The 22275-nt window shown below is 38.1% G+C and overlaps 1 protein-coding gene across 3 annotated transcripts in view; it reads right to left on the bottom strand.

Moving 5' to 3' along the window:
• Cpq (carboxypeptidase Q) overlaps positions 1 to 22275 on the bottom strand; it is a 441872-nt gene that overhangs the window by 164010 nt on the left and 255587 nt on the right. The window lies entirely within an intron of this gene.

Raw genomic sequence — 22275 nt, forward strand, 5'->3', positions numbered from 1 at the left:
AGCTTTGCCAACTTAGAGTAGGCAAAGATTTCTTAAACTGGACACAAAAATCAGTGGGGAAGCCTATGACCTCACAGTCCCTTTCCCAACTATTAAGGTACCTCCAACAGGAGCGTGTGTGTGTGTGTGTGGGGGGGGTGCATATGTGTATATATGTGATTAACAAAGAGATGCACTAGAATGTTCATAACAGAAAATCCATAAAAGCCCCACCATCCTCCCAAAAGGAAATGACTGGAACACCTGCTAACAGTAGAAAGAATAAATTATTTTCTTGAATAGGACACTGCACAGCAATAAGAATGAACAAATACAATACACAGTAAATGTGGATAAATTCATAAACATAATGAAGGTTGAAAGAAGCCAGATACAAAGTAATATACTGTGCACAATTCCATTTATATCAAGCATAAAAGCCAGCAGGAAAGTGGTTCCCCTTGGTGAGGAGGGCTGGTGACAGGGAGGGGGTCTGAGGCGAGCTTCTCGGGGCGGGCCATGCTGTTTCCTGATGAGGGTCCTGGTTGAGCAGGCATGCTCAGTTTGCAGAAGTATGTCTTATCATACACTTAGCATTTTTGCTCTGAGAATATTACACTTCAATATGAAGTCTAAAAAAAAGTTCAACAGATTGATATCTATGCACAGCATGTAGTAATAAGCAAACCAAAATTGAACCAATCTTCTTGATAGTTAAAATAAAAATTCCCCATTATACCCAGAAAGCAGGGACTTTGACCTAAAATATCAGGGTGGCCTTTTGTATTGCCTGGTTCCCTGAGCAGCTGTGGGCTATCCCTTTGACTATATGCAGACCCAGCCTAGTATGACCTCATTGTAGTCACAAACAGGGATAATGCCCCAGACTTAACAAGTGGCCATGTGATGGACCCAAATGGATTGTTTCTAAGGGGTAGGGGGAAAAACAAAACAAAACAAAAAGAAAGAAAGAAAGAATCATGGTGATCATGGTGCAATAGCTGGAACTTTTGATTTAGAGTGTGGTGTAATCCCATGTGAGACAAGAGAGCATAATTAGTCAACATTCTCATCAATTCCACAACCATTTTTTCAATAAGGTTGCAGTGGATTAAAAATGGCAAAATGTGTTCTAATGAACTTTTTCTCAGATAACACTTTTTCTCGGATAAATAAAAGTTACAAAATCAAGAAAGCTATTACTTTATCCTTCAAACTTCCTTCACAATATCTGGGGTTTTATAATCATACTTCGTTATGTTTTCTTAAGTGCCTCCTTTTTCTAAACCAGAATTATTACTTACACTCAGTAGTTAAAAGATGGTTTTCAATAATAGAAAACTAAATGGTATCTCATAGGATAAGGTCTTTGATACAACGCTATAGAAGAATAATTATATGTCATTTAGCTTGTGAGAGATTTTTCCAAATAAGAAAAAAATTGGAGGCCACAATACTATAGCTATAATTTTAATATCTACTGATTTTAAACTAGGTAATAACAAAAAAAAATACTTCTCATTCATCAGCATTTTTTAATGGACTTGAATCTTTCTATTATAAGAACTTCTGCATACACTTAGAAAATAGTAGTGCAAGAAGGTTTCATTCAAAATGGTGTCTGGCCAACATTTCTTAACACAGTCTGAAAAGATACCCCATAAAAATATATAGAACTCACGAAGCTGCTGAAAAATCTGCCTTAGGTCAAGGTCAGGCATAAATGAAGTTTAATTATAATGAAGTTGGACCTGACTTAAGCAAACAAAAACAGACTACCCTGAGCTGTAGTAAACTCATTTCATGAAAGATAATCACCTGGAAGAAGTCAGAAAACACACAGTTCCTTCACTGCCTCCCTTGCCAGATATGGAGCCCCTAGAGCAAAAACATGGCCTAGAGCCAACAGAGACAGATGTGGGCACCTGTGTCTCTCCTCCTCTTGTACTGCTCCCTGAGGCAACGAGAGCACTGACCAATTCTTTTCCCCCTGACTTGCTTTCCACCACCATCTCTTCCAAAAGCAGTACAGAGTTAAAATGATTGAAAACAACAGCAACTGCAATAACAGCCCAAACAAAACAGCTGGGAAGACAGAATGGGGGGTCCAGGGCTCAGGATGTCCAGCTTATTCATTGTGTGGCAGACATTAGCTCTGACTCCCAAAGGCTTTGGGAAGAATCCAGCATGGCAGGGCATAAATGCAGAGGGTGCAAGGTTGCTGGGGTGAGGAATCAGCCTGGCAATGGCACAGCCACCTGAAGGTCTATGGTAGGTCTCCCAGAGATGAGCTGGATGAAAGTATGGAAGGATGGTGAGCAGACCCAAGACAAGCCCTCTCTCCCCTGTTACTGGCACTTATGGAGACACTGAATCCAAATGGATTCACCTGACTAAAAGATACCTAAGCACATAATCAAAATATAGCGCAACAAGAGAGTTTAGTCTCAGGGGAACTGCATTTTTATGAATTGAGCTAATGCAATTGAGAAAATGTCATGATTTTTGGAATCTGTGGATAATTTCCTTCAACCATCTGACTGAGTTCTGATTAAGTGGTGAAGATACAGAAATGAACGAAGTGGAATTACCTTCTGCTGGGGGAGACGGAAAACAAACACACACACAATATCAGGACAGTGTTAAGTGCCATAAAGAAAACTTAAGACAGAGAAAGAGAACAGAGGGATGTTGGCAGGGAGTGGACGGAAAAAATGAAGCTGTGTTAGGTAGAAATGTCGGGGGTGAGGGTCTCTTCCTAAGGAGATGACATTTGAATAGAGACCTGCAGGAACACAGAAAGTGAGCCCTGAAAAATCTGGGGAAAGAACATTCCCAGCAGCATGGAAACATGTAAAAGCTCTGAGTGGCAACACGGGTGACCTGTTTGAAGGCTGGCAAGAGGGCTTCTACCACTGGAGCGGAGATGGCAGGAAGGGAGAAGTGGCCAGAGGGATGCTTGAGGCTGCAGAAGCAAGGAGGAGCCTGTAGGCCACACGGGGAACTTGGACCCTATTCTAACTGGGAGGAGAAGCTGGGGGGAAATCACAGGACCCAGTTGATGCCTAAATATTGTTGCTAATAGGGAGAAAGAATGAAGAAGGAAAGGAAGGCAGGCCAATTTCACAGAAAGTAATTCATCAGAAATCAATTTGGAAGGGAAAATCCGTCTGTTCCCTCTTAAAATGTACAGCCCCGGGAGAATGGTGTCCCCACCTAACAATGACAGAAAGCTGGATAGTCCATGACATCATACCTTTTAAAGTGTGGTTCAGAGATTCAACAAGATGGACAAAGCTCCCAGGGATGACAAGCCCTTCCAAAGAGAGGTGGGACCCAAGAACTGTTCTGCCTTTGGCCTGACAGGAAGGAAAGGTGGACAAAGTGGAAAGGAAGAAAGCAAACAAAATGCTAATGAATTCTGAGAGGGCAAATGTGGGTTGGCCTGAGAGTTTAGAATTTCTGGAAGTCCCACGTAAGGGCCCTCAGTGTCCATTCTCTACATCTTTTTCACAGGCCTCTGTTTAGTGCTCTCAAGAAAAATTGGAAGCCTGGCATTAGCCCTAGAACAGCCTGCCACAGGAGTGCAGGGGTACAGGGGTGCAGGTGATGGCTGACGCTGCTGGGAGGTGGCCCACAAACATGCCTCTGGGACCCTTCTCTCCCATGAAACAGGGCCATCTCTCTGAGGGAGAAGCAGAAAACTGTTCTGCATGCCAGCTGCAGAGAAGGGTAAGTGGCCACGGGCAGAGGGGTAGGAAGTGGCACTCCTGTCCTGCATTGACACTGGGGAAAATGTGTGTGCTTCCTGGCCTCTGGAGAAGGGCAGGAAGCCTACTCAGGCCCACAGTGCTGCATAGACAGACAGGATGATGAGTCCTACTGCACTGGAAAGGGGCATGGAGGCAGGAAGGGGAGCAATATGTTGAGGAAGCCCACCCTTGAACTCAGGCATACAGGGCTAAGACCAAGGGGTAGGAGGACCAAGAAATCACCCTGACCCCATCAGGCTGAGTCACAGGCAGAGCAGAAACAGTTTCTAGCCAGGGAAGAACAGGAGCACAGAGATGCACCTTCTGCAGTGCAGACACAGAGAGCCTGTTGAAAGCTGGGGATGAGGCCTGGACACCATGCAGATGCCTCCAGCAATGCAAACACAAACTAAAGCAGAGTAGCACCAGCCTGTGAAGCATGTGAGCACCCAGCAATGAAACCCAAACCCAGCTCCACTCTGCATGGACCCACTCAACTGCACTACGTTACAGGAGGTGTTCTCACGTGGGGACATAAACATCGACTCTCTTAGTGCCCATCCTTCTCTTACATCTAGCGCCTAGCATCCAATTAAAAATTATGAGATACAAGAGAAGAAAAAGGAAACCAATCCATTATCACAAAGCCCAGTATTCAGCAGAACCAGACCCAGATATCACCTAAATGTTTAAAGTATTAGATAAGAATTTTTTAAAGACATGATTAATATGTTAATGGTCTAATGAAAAGATGGGGCATTTTATTAGATATGCCAAAACTAAAATCCAATGTAAATGCTAAAAGTGAAAAATATAGTGATTATAGATGGACTTAATACTTGAGTGTAAAAGTCAAATTTTAAGTTTTTATAAGAAAATAAAACCATATCTTCAGTGGGGAGTAGAAGAGTTTTAAAAATAGGTTATAAAAAATTCAAAGCAGGGGCTGGAGTTGTGGCTCAGTGGTAGAGCACTTGCCTGGCATGTGTGAGGCCCTGGGTTTGATCCTTAGCACCACACATAAATAAATAAATAAAGTGAAAAATTCATTGACAACTAAAAAATATTTTTAAAAAGATTCAAAGCAGGAAAAGAAAGATGCACATATTCAACTACAATAAAATGCAGCCTTTGGTGCTGGGGATATAGCTCAGTTGTTAGAGTGCTTGCCTCACATGTACAAGGCCCTGGGTTTGATCCCCAGACACACACACACACACACACACACACACACACACACACACACATACACACACAGCCTTTATGTTCATCAAGAGATCAAGAGAAATCACAGAATGAGAGGAGTGGGCATTAATTGGGAAAAGATATTTATAATATACATATAGCCCAAAACACATGATTTTTTATTCAAAAGAGATAAAGAATTCCTACTAATTGACATAAATAAAACAAGAAACCCAAAGGTAAGTGGATAAGAGATAAACAAGCATTTCATAAAAAAAAGAAAATACAAATGGACATCAAGCATTTAAAAGATGACCAACCTCATTATTGATGAGGGACATTTAAACCCAGTCCTCCATAAGACATCTCTTTGCAAATGACTGGAAAGAAGCTTAAAATCTGACACTACAAAGTCTTAGCAAGGATTCTGAGCAACAGGAATTCTCATCTCCTCTTGGTAGGAGCAGGAAATTAGTAAGATCATTCAGGAAAACAATTGGGCATATCCTTGTAAGAGTGAATATACATGCATCCCACATCCAACAATTCCACTTAAGGTGTAGAGGAATTCCAGGGCTTGAGTTCTAGAACACATCTACCAAAATAGTCAGAAGCAATCAGGTAGCAAACTGAAAACAGTCCCAAGGTCTATCAACAGTAGAATGGATGAATAAATTGTGGCTCAGACATACAGTGAAATATTACAAAATAGTGAAAATGACTTAAAGTTGCATATACAAATTTAAATGAATCTAAAAACAAAAATCTGGAACAAAAAAGAAAAAAATTGCAAGAAGAAATAGAAAGGCTTGACTTTATAAGATACATTTCAGCTAGGCTGGCAATAAGTAATACATACAAAAAATGGTAAAACCATGAAGAAAAGCTAAGTGCATAACAACAAACCAGAATTAGGGTAGCATTTACATGAGCATGGGGTTGGGTCAGATAGGAGGAGATGCACAGGGAGGGGAACACAAGAGCTTCTGAGGCACTGCTACTGTCTGTTTCTGGAATAGACTGCTGAGAGCATGTGAGATGCTTCCTTTATAGTTCTCTGGATTGTACACAATAAAGACTTTTGTATATGGGCTCTGTTAGACACAAGAATTATCAAAGACCTACCTTTGAAAGGCATGGGGTCAGACAGTTTTATAAATGAGTTCAACCACACATTTATCTCATCCTATTTCAATTGTTCTAAAACAGAAAAATATAGACAACATCTATAATTACTTACAAAGCCATAATAACCTTAATACGAAAACCTGACAGATACAATAGTCCCCATAAATACCTATTAGGGATCAAATATAATTGTGCAAATTTGAAATCATTGTATCTAGCAGCTTATTAAAAGATATTGCAATATTGGCTCCATGGTCTCCAAATGCAACTAGAAGCTGTATACATATCAGAAATACCAAGAAGGGCCGAACATGGTGGCATACGTCTGTAATCCCAGTGGCTTGAGAGGTTGAGGCCAGTCTCAGCTACTTAGTGAGGTCTTAAACAACTCAGCAAGACCCTCTCTCTAAATAAAAAATATAAAAAGGGACTGGGGATGTGGCTTAGTGGTTAAGCATCTCTGGGTTCAGTCTCTGCTTCCCATCAATCAATCAGTCAGACTGAGAAGGGGCCACTGTTGGGCCATACTTATCTTCTTGGCATGCCTAGCTTTTAACATTTCTCACTGAAATTTAAGTTGTCTAGGTATTTATCTAACCTGACCACATTCTTGTTGATCAGTCACCAATAAACAGGATGTCCATTGGACAATGAGTCATGCTTCATTCTACAAATATCTTGGTCAATCAAAACTCAGGAAGACAACAACTCAGCATGTTTATTTTTTGCTTCTGTGAGGCTTTATTTTATTTGTAGTCTTAATTTTACTGTGTGTATTTTAAATGGTGCTAGGAGGAGTGTTAGGTCTACAAAGTTTGAGGCCTAATGCATTTCCTGACAGGAAATCCCCAGTCAAATTTTCAACAACAAAAAATGAGATTGAAAAATATGACCTACAAAGGAGAAGGAAAAAGAAACTCATTATTTAGCCTTAGAGAAGAGGCCAAGGGGTGACCTAATAATGGGCTTCAGCTGAGACTGGTCCCTCTGCGGATATGTGAACAGCAGAAGAAAACGCAATGGGAGCGGATCTTCAGCTGCAGCCATGAGCATTAGGGCCATCTAAGTGGTCAAGAATTTTCTGATAAAGGCTGGTCTTTTTTTAAAAAAAAAAATGGATAGCAGAAGAAAGATTAGGGAAAATTTCCTTCCTTGAAGGCTTTCTAAAATAGAATAAATTTATAGGTCTTAGATGGAAAACTAAAAGGGAAGGAATAAATAAAACCTCTCAAGGTTTCTACTAACACAAAATTCCTAACACAATTGTACAGTTTTCAAGAACTTGTAAAGAAACTGTCCTTTGAAAAGTCTCCATAAACTCCACACCTTTTTTTAAAAGTTGTTGACCGATCTTTATTTTATTTTTTTTATACATAGTGATGAGAATCAAACCCAGTGCCTCACACATGCCAGGTAAGTGTGCTACCGCTGAGTCCCAGCCTCGGCCTCTCCACACTTTATTTTTTCTGAGCATCTCTTTCTATGCATCTTTTCATACGCTTGATTCTAAGCACAGGTGGGCTAGAGTTTCTTAAGAAATTGATGTTTTCATGATCCCTGTTGGAGACAAAGCCTTGGCTTTCAGAGGGCAATAGCTGAATGTATTATGCTCCTGCCCAGCACAGACAAAAGGGGCTATGTTTGAACAAATATTTTCCTTCCCAGTGATTCAGACTAGGTGGTCCACAGAACAAAGCTAGATCCCTGACATAGAGGGTGTGTCCAGAGACAACACAGCAACATCTGTGATGCTCTTGAATTGATTTCTTATCTTCAAGCATTTTTAGTGAAGCTGCTGGGTGCTAGCTTATAGGATGCAGACTCCTTTTGCAAGAAAATGGGCCATCTGCCCACATGTACACGCACCACCACCACAGCTGCACCTGAAAAGAGATGCTTCCACTCCCAGACTATCCACTCTGATTTGTGCAGGTCACTCAGATTAGATTCATAAAAGGAAACTCATGCCTGTTCCTAGTTGAATTCTCTGAGCACATTACTGGACTGGTATCTGAGGCTAAAACAAGAAGGGTGTAATTTATCTGTGGCTCCTGAAAACCTTGGGCAGATGGAAAATGTGATTGCAGTGTACTTGGAAGAAATGGCTGAAACTGATTAAACATTGATTTGAGGATGGGGCACAGCAGAGAATGTCCATGGAAGGAAATCCTTGTGATGAAACAGAGGCAAAAGAATCATGGAGGAGGAAGGAGGAACATCTGTCAGGTAAAGAGTAATACCTGACCTGGAGCAGAAGGTGGCCCTGAGATAGATGATCTCCAAGGAACTGTCAACACTAAAGTGCATGATTCTAAAAGAAAAAGGGGGTTACCTTGGCCATTACTCAGTGGGAAGGAACTTCTAATGTTTTCCTATGAGTCTAGTATTGTTTTTCTAAGTTTCTATCATCATGAATTTTTTTCTACTGGAACTAAAAAAAAAAGTTTAAATTATACTATGTTAATCATAATATTTATTAAAGAACTCTGCCATCCTAAAAGGAATGTTTAAGGACTTAAAATTTGCCTTCCTGAATAGAAACCATGGGGCAAGCACCAGCTTCCGTTGGAGCCTGGGGGAACCCTGCGAAGGACACAATGATTACAATCAATGACAACACCACACTTTGTGTCCTTTGATAATCTATGATGAACTTTCATTTCTGCATTGGCACAAATGTTCTCAGAGTTCTTTTTACTATTTTCTGTCCATGGGCAGAAGGTTCTAGAAATTTATCACCCACCTTGTGAAACAGTATTTCCTTTGATCTGCCCAAAGATTACCTTCTCAGGCATGAAATACATAAAACCATGATGTGTAATCATTTTGAAATGAGGCTTGCTTTCTCTTTCTTTCTTTCTTTCTTTCTTTCTTTCTTTCTTTCTTTCTTTCTTTCTTTCTTTCTTCTTTCCTTTTTTAACCTTTTGCAGGCTATGAAGATTGCTACTCCTCCTCCCATAATGTCTTATGGTGTCATTCTGATAGCTCCCTCAGAACTTTCCTAAATTTTACTATATTTTAGAGACATAGCAACCAAGACTGGGATGTGTAGATACCATGAACTTCTTGTATATTATGTCTAAACTATAATAACTTTCATGACAGTTTCCAAAATTTATTTGTCCTCTTTAATTGCATAGAATATCATAAATTTAAAAAGCCTACAATGAGTCTAGATTTCTTTTCTAGATTTCTATACTCTATTAAAGCTATAATGACCTTAGGAGATCACAGGCAATACCTACTTTTACACAGAGAAGTAAAATGATTTGCCCAAGTCACCAGACCTGAGAACAGAATGCAGGGCTCCTGACCCCAGAGCCAAGGGTTATTTCAATCATATCCTTTTGTCTGCTTTACAAAAGATGGTGCAGAGCCTTCCTTTGATGCATGACCTTGTACTTGACTAGGCTAAAAATTATTCTGTACCATGATGCTGACACACATAATGGTCATGAGTGTTTTCAACAATTTATGCCTGTCAGCTTGACACAGGCAAGTTACTAAACACCTCTAAACTTCGGTTCTCAATCTGTAAAGTGGGAGTAATAATCGAAAGCTACTTTTGAAGTCTTACAACCTTAACATTGTAAGAATTAAAGGAGATGAATTCTTACCACTGTCTTATTCCCTGACACATGACATGAATTTGTCAAATGATTGCCATCAATTAAGAAATTGATGTTTTCATGATTATACCATAATTATATTAAGATGACTTCAAACACTGCAAACATTGTTCCTAGGAAAGAGTCACTTGGGTAGCTGCAGAGCATAAGTAGATTTCATAGAGTCTGCTTCAGCCCACACTGGTTGAGGGTACTATGTGCTGCCAGTTTGAATTAGAGGGAGTATCAATCACAAGCACATGTTATTTAGAAATGTGACAAATACTCTAAAAATGTTGTTTGGTGAGCCTAATTTAAAACAGCATGAACTTGCTCCATTTGAATACATCCATAGGCCATGAAATAACTAAGTTACATTTTTATTTCAACTATAGGGTACAAAGGGTGAAAAAGTTACAGCTTAAGCAAGCACATATGCTCAGCCTTCTCTAAAGAACTTGGAGTTACTAGGTAACCAGGCAGCTCTGGGTTTGAACTGAAGCTTCCCATATACCTGGGGATGGTTTTGTCCTGGTTTTGATGAATCTTATGAATGACTCTAGTCAACTTCATGAACAGAGTTGACAAAAATGGCCACACAATGGCCTTAAATCTAAGGAGAAGGTGCAAAATGGGCCTTGGAGAAAGCATTAAAAGTCTGGAATATTTAATGGAGGAATGAGAAGCATTAAAAGTCTGGAATATTTCATGGAGGAATGAGAAGCATAAGCAGAGGACAAAAAGCACTGGTTGAGGTACCATGACATGTCATCAAAGAAGAAGTAGAGGTTGTCAGAAATGGGGAGCAGATAAGGAAGGGTGCCTCTCAATTTGATATGCTATTGTAGACAAAGGTTTAAGTGGAATCTTGTTTAAAGATCAAAGAAAAAACTAGATGGTATCCTTTCCTCTGTTTTAACCCTACACTCTAACAATTTATCACTTCTAATCCTCAGAGGTTCCTTTGGCAAACTTGCAGTGACATAGGACAAGTTTTAGCTTTGTATTTGTCCCTCTTATTGCAGCAAAGACCATACACTTTAGAGACATAAAGGCCAGGATTTGGAATCTGCCTCCACCACTTACTAGGAACCTCAGAGGCTGCCTGAGCTCTCTGAGCACCTATTTCAATGTATCTAACAGTGGATATTAATATCCGTCTACTGTGCCACTGGAACAGTGATGGCAAAGGCCTACTGTACTGCCTGGTACCCAGCGCATGCTCAGTCCCTCCACCTTCCTAATCCTTCTTAGAATAGAATTACAGGTCTTATTGTTATCATAATGCCCAACGATAAGATGGATGTTGTTAGTGAAGTGGCTCTGACGGTAATTCTCAAGCAGTTGGGGGGGGGGGAGGGGGGGTGTGGTAAGGAATAAACTCCTCTGGTGATAGGGAGCTGAGGCCAGGACATAGTTTGGGAGGTTCAAAAACAAAAAGGCTGTCCTCTCTGGTTCTGGTGGACTTCTACAAGGGGTCAGGAGGAGCATGCCTTCCACTCCAGTCTCCAGCTGAGACTCACTAGACTTCCTGATGGCACAGGCCTCCTTTATCCCCTTTCACATGAATTTTTCACAAGGCCAGGAGGACAGTAGAGTCAACTCAAGTTGATTTGTTTGTTTAGTAATAAAATGTGACTCAGAATCAAGCTTTAATTTAGTCCCTAAAAGGAAACAAGATCACTTTTTGTGATCAATGCCCAATTAAAACACATTTCCCATTAATCACTTTGACCTTTACAATTTTAGAGGCATAAAAACATTAAAGAAGTTTACTTTCAACTACTGTGTAATATAACCCACTTTCGCTCAGTGATGAGTATAAACAATGAGCACATTTAAAAAAATTAACCTTTATTGTGTTCTTCAAAGGTCAGAATCATGCAAAGCTACAGACAAGAAATTAGGGCCAGAAATAAAGCAATGCTTAAAAGTTAATGATGAGACTTCTGGTCAACACGGTTCAGCAAATCTACACTATTATGACTCCTCTGCTCCAAACACAAGGCAATTAGGGATGATATATAAAAAGTGAAAACCAAAAGGTTACAGCTTGGCTCCAAGAAGCAGATAAGCATCTCCATGGACTAAAAATGGATTAGAATCACAAGTAAAGAGAAGATGTAAAGCCAGGGCATCTGCAGGGCACCTGCTAAAGAAGCTAGCATTGACCACTGGGTATTCTGCTCCTCAGGGAGAGAATATAAAATTGCTTTACTGGGGATAAGGGACCTAAGCCAAGATAATTGTGTGAAGTCAAGCAAGGAGATTGGGCTTATGAGAGGAGGCTGAAACAAACAAACAAGAAAACATGGCAAGTGATAAAAATTTATAAAACGTTGGAGCCTGTTGAGGAGAAATGGATGAAGACATGACTCGGCACCAGGCACTCAGTCCAGTCACCTGCTGGCTTAGAGAGAGAATGGGCTATCCTCAAAGTCACTATTAGAAAGAGTGACTGATATAAAAACTGGCTCTGAATTGGAAGTGTTGCAGGCCGGGTGGAAGTGATAGCAAAACTTCTAGAGGAAAAAATAATGAGCCTAAAGGGAGAGTAAATTCAACAAAAATGGAATTTAAAACAGCCTATGCAAAATAAGTCAGCAAATCAAAATTCCCTAGCACACAAAGAACCGTAATGCTTAAAATGTCAATAAGAAACAAAGCAAATTAATATTAAAAAACACACAAAGGAAAATCATAAGAGAGGAAAAACAGACAAAAGGATTTCAAGACTAATAGAAAACAACCAACAAAATGGCAATAGTAACTCCTTCTCTTATCAATAATTACAATAAGTGGATATAATAAATGAAATTCTGCTATTAAAAGACATACAGTAGGCTGGGCATGGTGGCACATGCCTATAATCCTAGTGGCTCAAGAGGCTGACGTAGGATGATTGTGAGTTCAAAGCCAGCTTCAGCAATGGCAAGGCTGCAAGGTGCTAAGCAACTCAGTGACACTTGTCTCTAAATAAAATACAAATAGGGCTGGGGATGTGGCTCAGTGGTTAAGTGCCCCTGAGTTCAATCTCTGGTACACCCTTCCCCCATAAATATACATTCAGGTCTTCTTTAATTTCTTTCTTTAGCATGTTGTAGTTTTCATTATAGAGATCTTTCACCTCTTTCATTAAATTTAAGATGGAAAGATTTACCTTGTTCTTGGATAGGCAGAATTAATATTGTCAAAATGACCATACTACCAAAAGCATTATACAAATTCAATGCAATCCCAATCAAAATCCCTGTGACATTCCTTATAGAAATAGACACAGCAATCATGAAATTCATCTGGAGAAATATGAGACCCAGAATGAAGCTGGTGGCATTACTATTCCAGACCTAAAAACTATACTACAGAGCAACAGTAACCCAAACAACATGGTATTGGCACCAAAATAGACCTGTAGACCAATGGTACAGAATAGAGGACACAGAGTCTAACCTATATAACTTCAGTTATCTTATATTAGACCAAGGCATCAAAAATGTACATTGGAGAAAAGATAGCCTCTTCAACAAATGGTGCTGGGAAAACTGGAAATCCACATGTAACAAAATGAAATTAAACCTCTATCTCTCACTATGCACAAAACTCAACTAAAAGTGGGTTAAGGACCTAGGAATTAAACCAGAGACCTTGCACTTAATGGAAGAAAAAGTAGGCCCAAATCTCCATCATGTCTGTGTAGGCCTCAACTTTCTTAATAAAACTCCTATAGTGCAAGAATTAAAAGCAAGAATCAGTAAATGGGATGGATTCAAACTAAAAAGCTACTTCTCAGCAGAAGAAACAATCAGTGAGGTGAATAGAGACCCTATAGAATAGGAGCAAATCTTTTCTACAAGCACATCAGGTAGAGCACTAATCTCTAGGATATATAAAGCACTCAAAAACTTTAACAACAAAAAACCCAAACAATCTAATCAATAAATGGGCCAAGGAAATGAATAGACACTTCTCAGAAGAGGATATACAATCAGTCAACAAACATATGAAAAAATGTTGATCATTTCTAGCAATTAGAGAAATGCAAATCAAAACTATTCTAAGATTTCATCTCACTCCTATCAGAATGGCAGCTATTAAGAATACAGACAACAATGAGTGTTGGCGAGGATGTGGGAGAAAAGGTACACTTACACATTGCTGGTGGGACAGCAAATTGGTACAGCCAACCTGGAAAGCAGCATGGAGATTTCTTGGAAATCTGAGAATGGAACCACCATTTTACCCAGCTATCCTTCTCCTCAGTCTATACCCAAAGGACTTAAAAACAGCATACTACAGGGACACAGCCACATCAGTGTTTATAGCAGCACAATTCACAATAGCTAAATTATCGAACCAACCTAGATGCCCTTCAGTAGATGAATGAATAGGGAAACTTTGGTATATATACACAATGGAAAATTACACAGCATTGAAAGAGAATAAAATCATGGCATCTGCAGGTAAATGGATGAAGTTGGAGAACATAATGCTAAATTAAGCAAGCCAATCCCCCCCAAACCAAAAGCCAAATGTTTTCTTTGATATGAGGATGCACACACATAATGTTGACTGGGGTGGAGAAGGAGTTGGGAAGAATGGAGGAACTTCAGATAGGACAAAGGGGAGGGAGGAGAAGGGAGGGGGCAAAGGCATAGGAATGATGGTGGAATGAGTTAGACATCATTACCCTAAGTACATGAATAAGACACGAATGGTGTGAAAATATTCTAGGTACAATCAGTGTCTCGGAAAATTGTGCTTTATATGCATAATGTGAAATGAATTGCATTCTGCCATCATGTATAACAAATCAGAAGAAATTTAAAAAATAAATAAATAGGTAAATAAAAAAAAGACATACAGGGACACACAGTAACTGAATGGATAAAATAAATAAATAAATAAAATTCAACCTGAGAAACTCACTTTAGGTTTAAGGACGTGTATAGACTGAAAGGGAAGAGATGAAAAACTGGTATTCCATGCAAATAGTAACCAAAAAGAGAATGAGTGTCTACACTTTTATTAGGCAAAATAGACTTTGAGACAAAAATATCATAGGAGACAAAGAAAAACCTGTAAGGATAAAAGGGTCAGTACACCAGGAAAATGTAACCTAATAAATATATTCACCCAACATCATAGCACCCAAATCCATAAAGCATACACTGACAGAATGAAGGGAGGAATAGGCAGCAAGGTAACAATAGTAGGAAATTTCAATATCCCACTTCAATCATGGACAGAACATCCAGATAGAAGATAAATAAGGAAAGAGAGGATTCTGAATAATACTCTATAGACCAAGGGAGCTAACAGACATGCACAGAATTCCCCCCCAATAGCACCAGGGTATACATTCTTCTCAGGTGCACATAGGTGTTTTCCAAGGTAGAGCACATGCTAGGTCATAAAACAAGTCTTGATAAATTTAAGATTGAAATCTTACCAAGTATCTTCTCTGACCACAATAAAATGAAACTAGAAATCAGCAGCAAGAAGAAACTTAAGAAAGTCATAAATATTTGAAAATGAAACAACACTTTTGAACAAGCATTGTATCAAAAAATAAATCAAAAAGGGAAATTATCATATAATCCAAGAAAAACAAAAAGAAAACACAATCCATTAAAACTTGTGGGTCATAGCAGAAGCAGTACTAAGATGGAGGTACACAGAAAGGTCTGCTTATGTTAAAAAAGAAGAAGGATCTCAAATAAACAATTTAAACTAATACCTTAAGGAAATAATAAAATGAGAAAAACCCCATTCCAATGTTAGCAGAAAGAAAGACATAAGGATTAACAAAGAACTAAACAAAATGGAAAAAAAAATTAGCAAAACTAAGAGTTGGAATTTTTAAGGAGGTAAATATAATTGACAAACTCTTTCTTTACTAAACTAACTAAAATTGAAAAAAAAACACAGAGAAAATCCAAATAAATAAAATCTTAAAAAAATGAACAAAGAAGTACTACCACTGATGACATAACCATTAAAAAGTACTGTATGAAATTTATGAGCAATTCTACTTCAACAAACTGGATATGCTAGAAGTAATGGACAAGTTCCTAGAAATGTAAAACTTACTAGTACTAAAGCAAGAAGAAGTAGAAGGTCTGAAGAGATTTATAGCTAGTAGAGAAACTAGATCAGGAATCAAAAACCTCCCTATGAAGAAAAGCCCAGAACTCAGCAGCTTCACTAGTGAACTCTACACCAAATATTTAAAGACAAATTAATACCAATCCTTCTCAATCTCTCTGGAAAAACTGAAGAAGAAGGAATAATTCCAGATTAATTTTACAATGCCAGAATTACCCTTATACCAAAGCCAGACAAAGAGACCACAGGAAATGAAAACTACCTAATAAACATACAGCGCAAAAATCCCCAAATACTCACAAACTAAATCCAATAGCATATTAAAAGGATCATATGCTATGACCAGGTAGAATTTATCCCTGGGATGTGATGGTTTAAAATATATAAAATAAACTAATATGACATATAACATTAACAGAATAAAGGATAAAAATTACATGATGATCTCAATAGATGCAGAAAAAATCATTTGACAAAATTCAACATCCTTTCCTATTAAAGATATGTAATAAACAAGGAGAAGGAATAAATTACCCCAAGATGATGAAGGCCAGATATTAAAAGCCCACAGTTAACATCATAACTCAACTGTGGAAAATTGAAAGTTTTTTCTTGAAGATTGGGAACAAGGTCAGAATGGTCACTTTCACCACTTTTATTCAATATTGTACTAGAAGTCTGAGAACAAATAGGCAAGAATAAAATGAAATGAATCCAAGTTGGAAGGAATAAGTGAAACTGTCCTTATTTACAATGACATAATTTTACTTAGAGAAAGTGCTAAAAACTCCACAAAAAACTTAGAACTAATTCAGCAAAGATATAGGATACAAAGTCAATAAGCTAAAAAACTAGCAGTGTTCCTATAAACTAACAATAAATTATATGAAGAGATTTAGGAAAATAATCTCATTTATAATAGCTTCAAAAATAATAAAATACTTAGTAATAACCTTAACCAAGAAAGTTAAAAACTTGTATACTGACATCTACAAAACAGTGAGGAAAGAAATTAAATGTGACATAAACAAATGAAAAGACATCTGTGTTCATGGATCAGAAAGCTGAATGTTGTAAAAATCTCCATATGATTCCAAACAATCTAAAGATTCAATGTAATTCCTATTTAAATTATCAGGACTTTTTTTTACAATAAAAAAGGCAATTCTAAAATTCATAGGGAACCACAAAAGAATAGCCAAATCAAACTTAAGAAATGACAAAACTGAAGACATCATGCTTTCTGATTTCAAAATATATTACAAAGGTACAGTAATCAAAACAATATAGCACTGGAATTAAGACAAACAGATCAAGTGAACAGGATAGGGACCCCAGAAACAAATGTGCATCTATGGTCAAATGACTTTAAACGAGGGTGCCAAGAATGCACACTAGGGAACAGATACTACAACAAACGGTTCTGGGAAGCACAGAATAATCACTGCAAAAGAACGAAACTGGACCTTTGTTTTATACCATGTATAAATATCAGCTCAAAATGTTAATTGAAGACTTAAATAAGACTTGCAAGTGTAAAACTCCTAGAAGAAAACACAGGGAAAAATCTTCATGACATTGATTTTGGCAATGATTTCCATCAGCGACAAAAACAAAAACAAACAAGTGGGATTACATGAAGTTGAAAAGTTTCTGCCAACAAAGGCACAGTCAAGAGAGTAAAAAGACAGCCTGTGAAAAGAAAGAAAATAATTGCCAACTCTATATCTGATATATGGTTAATCTTCAAAATATATAAAGAATTTTAATAACTCAGTATAGAAAAAAATTATAACCCAGTTTAAAAAATGGGTGAAGGACTCAAATGTTTTTCTAATGGAGACATTGAGATAACCAATTGATAAATAAAAAAATGTTCAAGGCCACTCGTTTTTAGGAAAATGCAAATCAAAACCTCTATGAGATATTATTTCACATTTGTCAGAATGGCTGTTAGTTAAAAAATACAATTAAATTAAAAAAAAAAGACAATTGTCCATGTTGAAAAACTGGAAGTTCTGAACAGTGTTCATGGCAATGTGAAATGTGCAGTTGCTGTGGAAAGCAGGTACCTTAAAAAGGAAGTACCTTAAAAAACAAACAAACAAAAAAAAACAAAACAGAACTTCCATATTATCCAGCAGTTCTACTTCTGGGTATTTATCCAGAAGGGATTAAAATAAATCTATGAAGAAGTAGGAACACAACAAACCTTTTGAAGGACATAATGCTAAGTGAAATAAGCCTGTCACAGAAAGACAAGTGCTGTGCCATACTATGTATAGGAGGTGTCTAAAATGGGCAGATTTATAAAACCAAAGGGTGGAGCGGTGGCTGCCCAGCACGGGAGGGAGGGGGACTTGGGGCCATGAACCAATAGTCATAAGGTGAAGCAAGAATGAAGACTCTCTAGAGAGCAGTTGAACCACATTGTTCCTGCAGTCAACAATACTGTATTACATACTTCAAATTTCTTTAGAGCATAGATCTCCTGTTATGTGTTCTTACCACAGTAGAATAAAATAAAACAATAAAATTGACAGCTAGAAGGAAAACTCCACTCCAGATTACATTAAGTTTATGGAAAGATTGCATACATTTTTGAAAATTATCTATCTGGGATGATGAAAGAAATAAATATCTAGAAAAAAATAATTATCACAATTGATTCAAGAAGAAACTAAAACCCTGAAAATATAAGTAAACATTGAGAAATTAAATCAAAAATCAAAAAGTGCTCTCTCCCTTCTTCACATACACATGAAGTCACTAGATTCAAGAGGTTTGATGAGTGAGTTTATCCAATTTAAAGGAGTAATCATCAAGTTAAACCAACTCACTTTTCTTGACACTGTAACAAAGACAGCATAGTAACATACATTTTAGACTAATCTTAGCTATGAACACAATGCACCGTTATTAAACATGCAGCAAAACTTCCTCCAATTCTAATAGATAAAACAAGAAAATAAAAAGGCAAAGTTTAAAAGTGGGTTTATGATTTTAGTAAATCTATGTAATGTATAGTCCTAAAGTATATTCGTCTATCTTGGAAAGGCAATTAAAAAAAAATAAATGAAAACTTATGCTTGGCTTAAAATGTGAAATGTAAGTTAGTGGTTTTTATGAAAAATTAAAACCTACAATTCTGATTCTCCACATGAAGGTTTCTGTAGATTATGTACCTGACATTTAGGATGATCAACCTTAGCTTCTTGTTTAAAGTTTAAAGATTTGTGTCCAGTAGAAAATGATCACATTCAATCTGTTTACTCCTTCTGCTTCGTCACCCAAATCTAGAAAGCCTAACAATACTACACTAGCACCACTGTTTATTTTTCTTGAATATGTACAATATTGTACTAATGGAGAAGTATCTGACAATATAAAAGATCAAAACAACACTAAAAATGGAAATATGAGACTGTCTCCCAAATTTGTTTTCCTATAAGAGCCCTGAAGCAGGAGGCTGTCCCAGGGCCCCACTTAGGAAAGTAGACTTAGGAACTCCCCCTTCACGGAGTTCTAAGGGCTGTCCCACACATGACAAGGGAAATACCTCTGCTATCACAATTGCAAATGCTCAAACCAAAATCAGGGCCCAAGCCAAAATAACATGGAAATCAGACACAAGAGAAGCCTACCTCTAGTCTGTGGTGGCTCTAAGTCTACTCTCTAGCAGTGACGTGCATTGAATGGTGAAACTAAGGACACACATGGAGGGCAATGGAAGAGGGAGGGCTCTTCTCCACTTTCTAGAGGCTCTCTTGGTTCACCTTTAAGCCTGGTCTGTAGTGCAGTCTTAAAATTATAAGAACCATTAATTACTAAAAGGCTAAGCTGACAATCATGTACCTGAATTTGCCCTTATATGCAGTAAATTGCTATGACATTATATCCAGTTTCTTCTATGCTCCCCCAGCTGTGTATGTGTGTTTTTAGGTACATTTAGAAATGTTGTGCCAATAGAGCTCACTCTGACTGTATTTTGCCCAGCATTTCTCAAAAGTTTTATCCATGCATTCAGTAAGCATTTCTCATGTTACCAAGTGCCAGGCACCATACTAAGTGCAGAGAATAGAGCAATGAACTTGATAGACAAGGCTCCTCCTCTTCGGAACCTTCATTCTCATCAGAGGTTAGGTAATGCAACTCTAGACAGTGACACTTCCTACAAAAGCAAACAATGTGACCGACAGTGGCAGAAGACTCGGTGGCCAACACAGTCAAATCTGAATTGAGACCTGAGTGGTAAGAGCCGGTCTATGAAGATCTGCAAAAGAGGACTGAGTCACAGGGAGCAGCTGGTACAGGCCCACGGGTGGAAGTGAGTTTGAGCGCTGGAGACTTTCTTCACAACAACTTGCCAGCTTTGAGCAGAGTAGTGAACCAGGGAGCCCCACTTAGGAAGTACTTGAGGTGCCAGAAATACTGACTTAATTTAAATTGGGGAATTATGGATGGGCATGCTAACTTAGAAAATTAAAGAAATAATTAAACACTGACACACAGATCCATCTGGAAATGCTGACGATAATTTCCATTCTTACAGTGAAATGTGACAAATCAGAACTGGAGAAATGAGCCAGGAAAGATTCAATACAGCAAATGAAAATGTGATCTTCTTATAACTCTTTTTTTTTCAATCATACACAGTTATCAAATAATTTTGTTTCAGAAATGAAAGTAATACATGCATCTAATTGTTAGAGAAGTACCTTAGGAAGGAAGCAAAAGGAAAGAATCTCTTTTGGAAAAAAAAACAAAAACAAAAAACCTATACCAGGAAAACCTGGGAAAGGATGAGTGCTAGTGATGGGATCGCAGGAAGCGGAGTTCAGAGAAAAGACTTCTTGCTCTGTTGACTGGAAGGTCAAAATCACAGAAAGCAGCTCAGATAGTAACAGCTTGTGACACTGGCAACATCCATTGGTCAGCCTGACCCAGGGGTTCCTCAGTGCATGAAAGGAGCGGCCACTGCTCAGGCAAATAGTCACCTGGAAGTCACCTGGGCTGTCTGCAATTCAGCACCAGTGTTGGGTAGAGAGAAAACCCAGAGTAATTTGAGAGCCAGGTGAGAGTACGGGGGCCTTCCCCAAGCAAGGAGGTGGTTTAGGAGCAAGTGCAAACCAGTTAAAAGAGAAATCACACAAGGCAGAAAGGATTAAAGGGAGAAGAGTGAACAAATTAACAAGGAGGGCTATGTTTTAGTAAGAAATGGAGTTATCTTACCTTTACAACAGCTTATCTCACACCAATGGAGTATCTCTAGTTTCAAATCTAACTGGAAAGAAGTGCTAAATTGGATATAAGAGCAAAAAAAGTAACCATGCTGCTGGGTATTCTTTCATCTTTAGGGGAAAAAAATGCTCAATCAAATCTTTTATGGAATGTGGCATTCTGATTATATCAATCTCCTGATTAGATAGATTAGATTTTTGAAATGTACTTGTCAATCTTTCTTAAATATATCAGGTAAGATCAACAGGAAAAAAAAAAACAGATAAGTCCTGAAGCTTATCTGTGCCTATATATGCAAAATAATTAAGTTCATTACAAAAGATGCACCATGATATCAATATACTATGTGCGTTATGAAACATACACAACAGTAGAAACTTAAAATGAGATAAACTTAAGTTTTGTATTTTCTCCCAACATTCTTATGCATTTCCCCATACTCACTTTGGAGACTGCTGTGCCTGTGCCCACAGTGACCCTTGCTGGGTTCCAGGGGGACAGGGCTCAGGGTACTGTCTTCTTCATCGTTCAACCCCCAGAGTCTTAAGAGCACTCAAGCTAGTTTCCTCCAGGCCCTCTCCTTCCTAGGGCACTGACACTGGACACAGGCGTCATTAGCTTTAAGCAACTGAATTCTGTAACCTCTGGGGATTCTGAGGTGACCTTCCCCACCCAGGGACAAGTTGATAAGCACTAGGGTATACAATAGTCCCATAGCCTAAAGCCACTGCTGAAGGTGAAAGGGAATTTTTTATACCCTAGAGGAAGTACACTCTATGAAAAAAAGGAATTTGAGATACTTCCCTATTACCATGCCACTGGAAGAATTTTTAAATTTGAAAGAGTAAATATGTGAACACTGTAACCTTTTAGAAACACAACTGTTTAAAAAGAGTACACTGGAAGACTGCTCAAATATTCTAAAACAATGAGCAGCTTGACATTTTTCAAACAAATATTTTAAAACTCAGGTCCACATGTGCACTGGAAATTAATGCCATTTGTTCAACTATAATAGACTTGATTCATATCCACTCTCATATAGTGGATTATATTTGCTGATTTCATTAAAGCTTCAAAAGGTTACAGCTGGCTGACATATGAAAAACTCCACACCTCCAGAAGAGGGAATTTTCTTTTTTTAAACAAATTGCTCCTCAGAAAGAAATAGTGGTAAAGCATAGAAATCTGTTCCTTCCTATCACTTATTTTCTATTCCAACTTTTATTATATCAGAATACACTAATGAGATGATAGAAGCTGATGGTCAGGAACAG

This window comes from Ictidomys tridecemlineatus, chromosome 7, assembly GCF_052094955.1.
Source record: "Ictidomys tridecemlineatus isolate mIctTri1 chromosome 7, mIctTri1.hap1, whole genome shotgun sequence".
Classification (NCBI taxonomy): Eukaryota; Metazoa; Chordata; class Mammalia; order Rodentia; family Sciuridae; genus Ictidomys; species Ictidomys tridecemlineatus.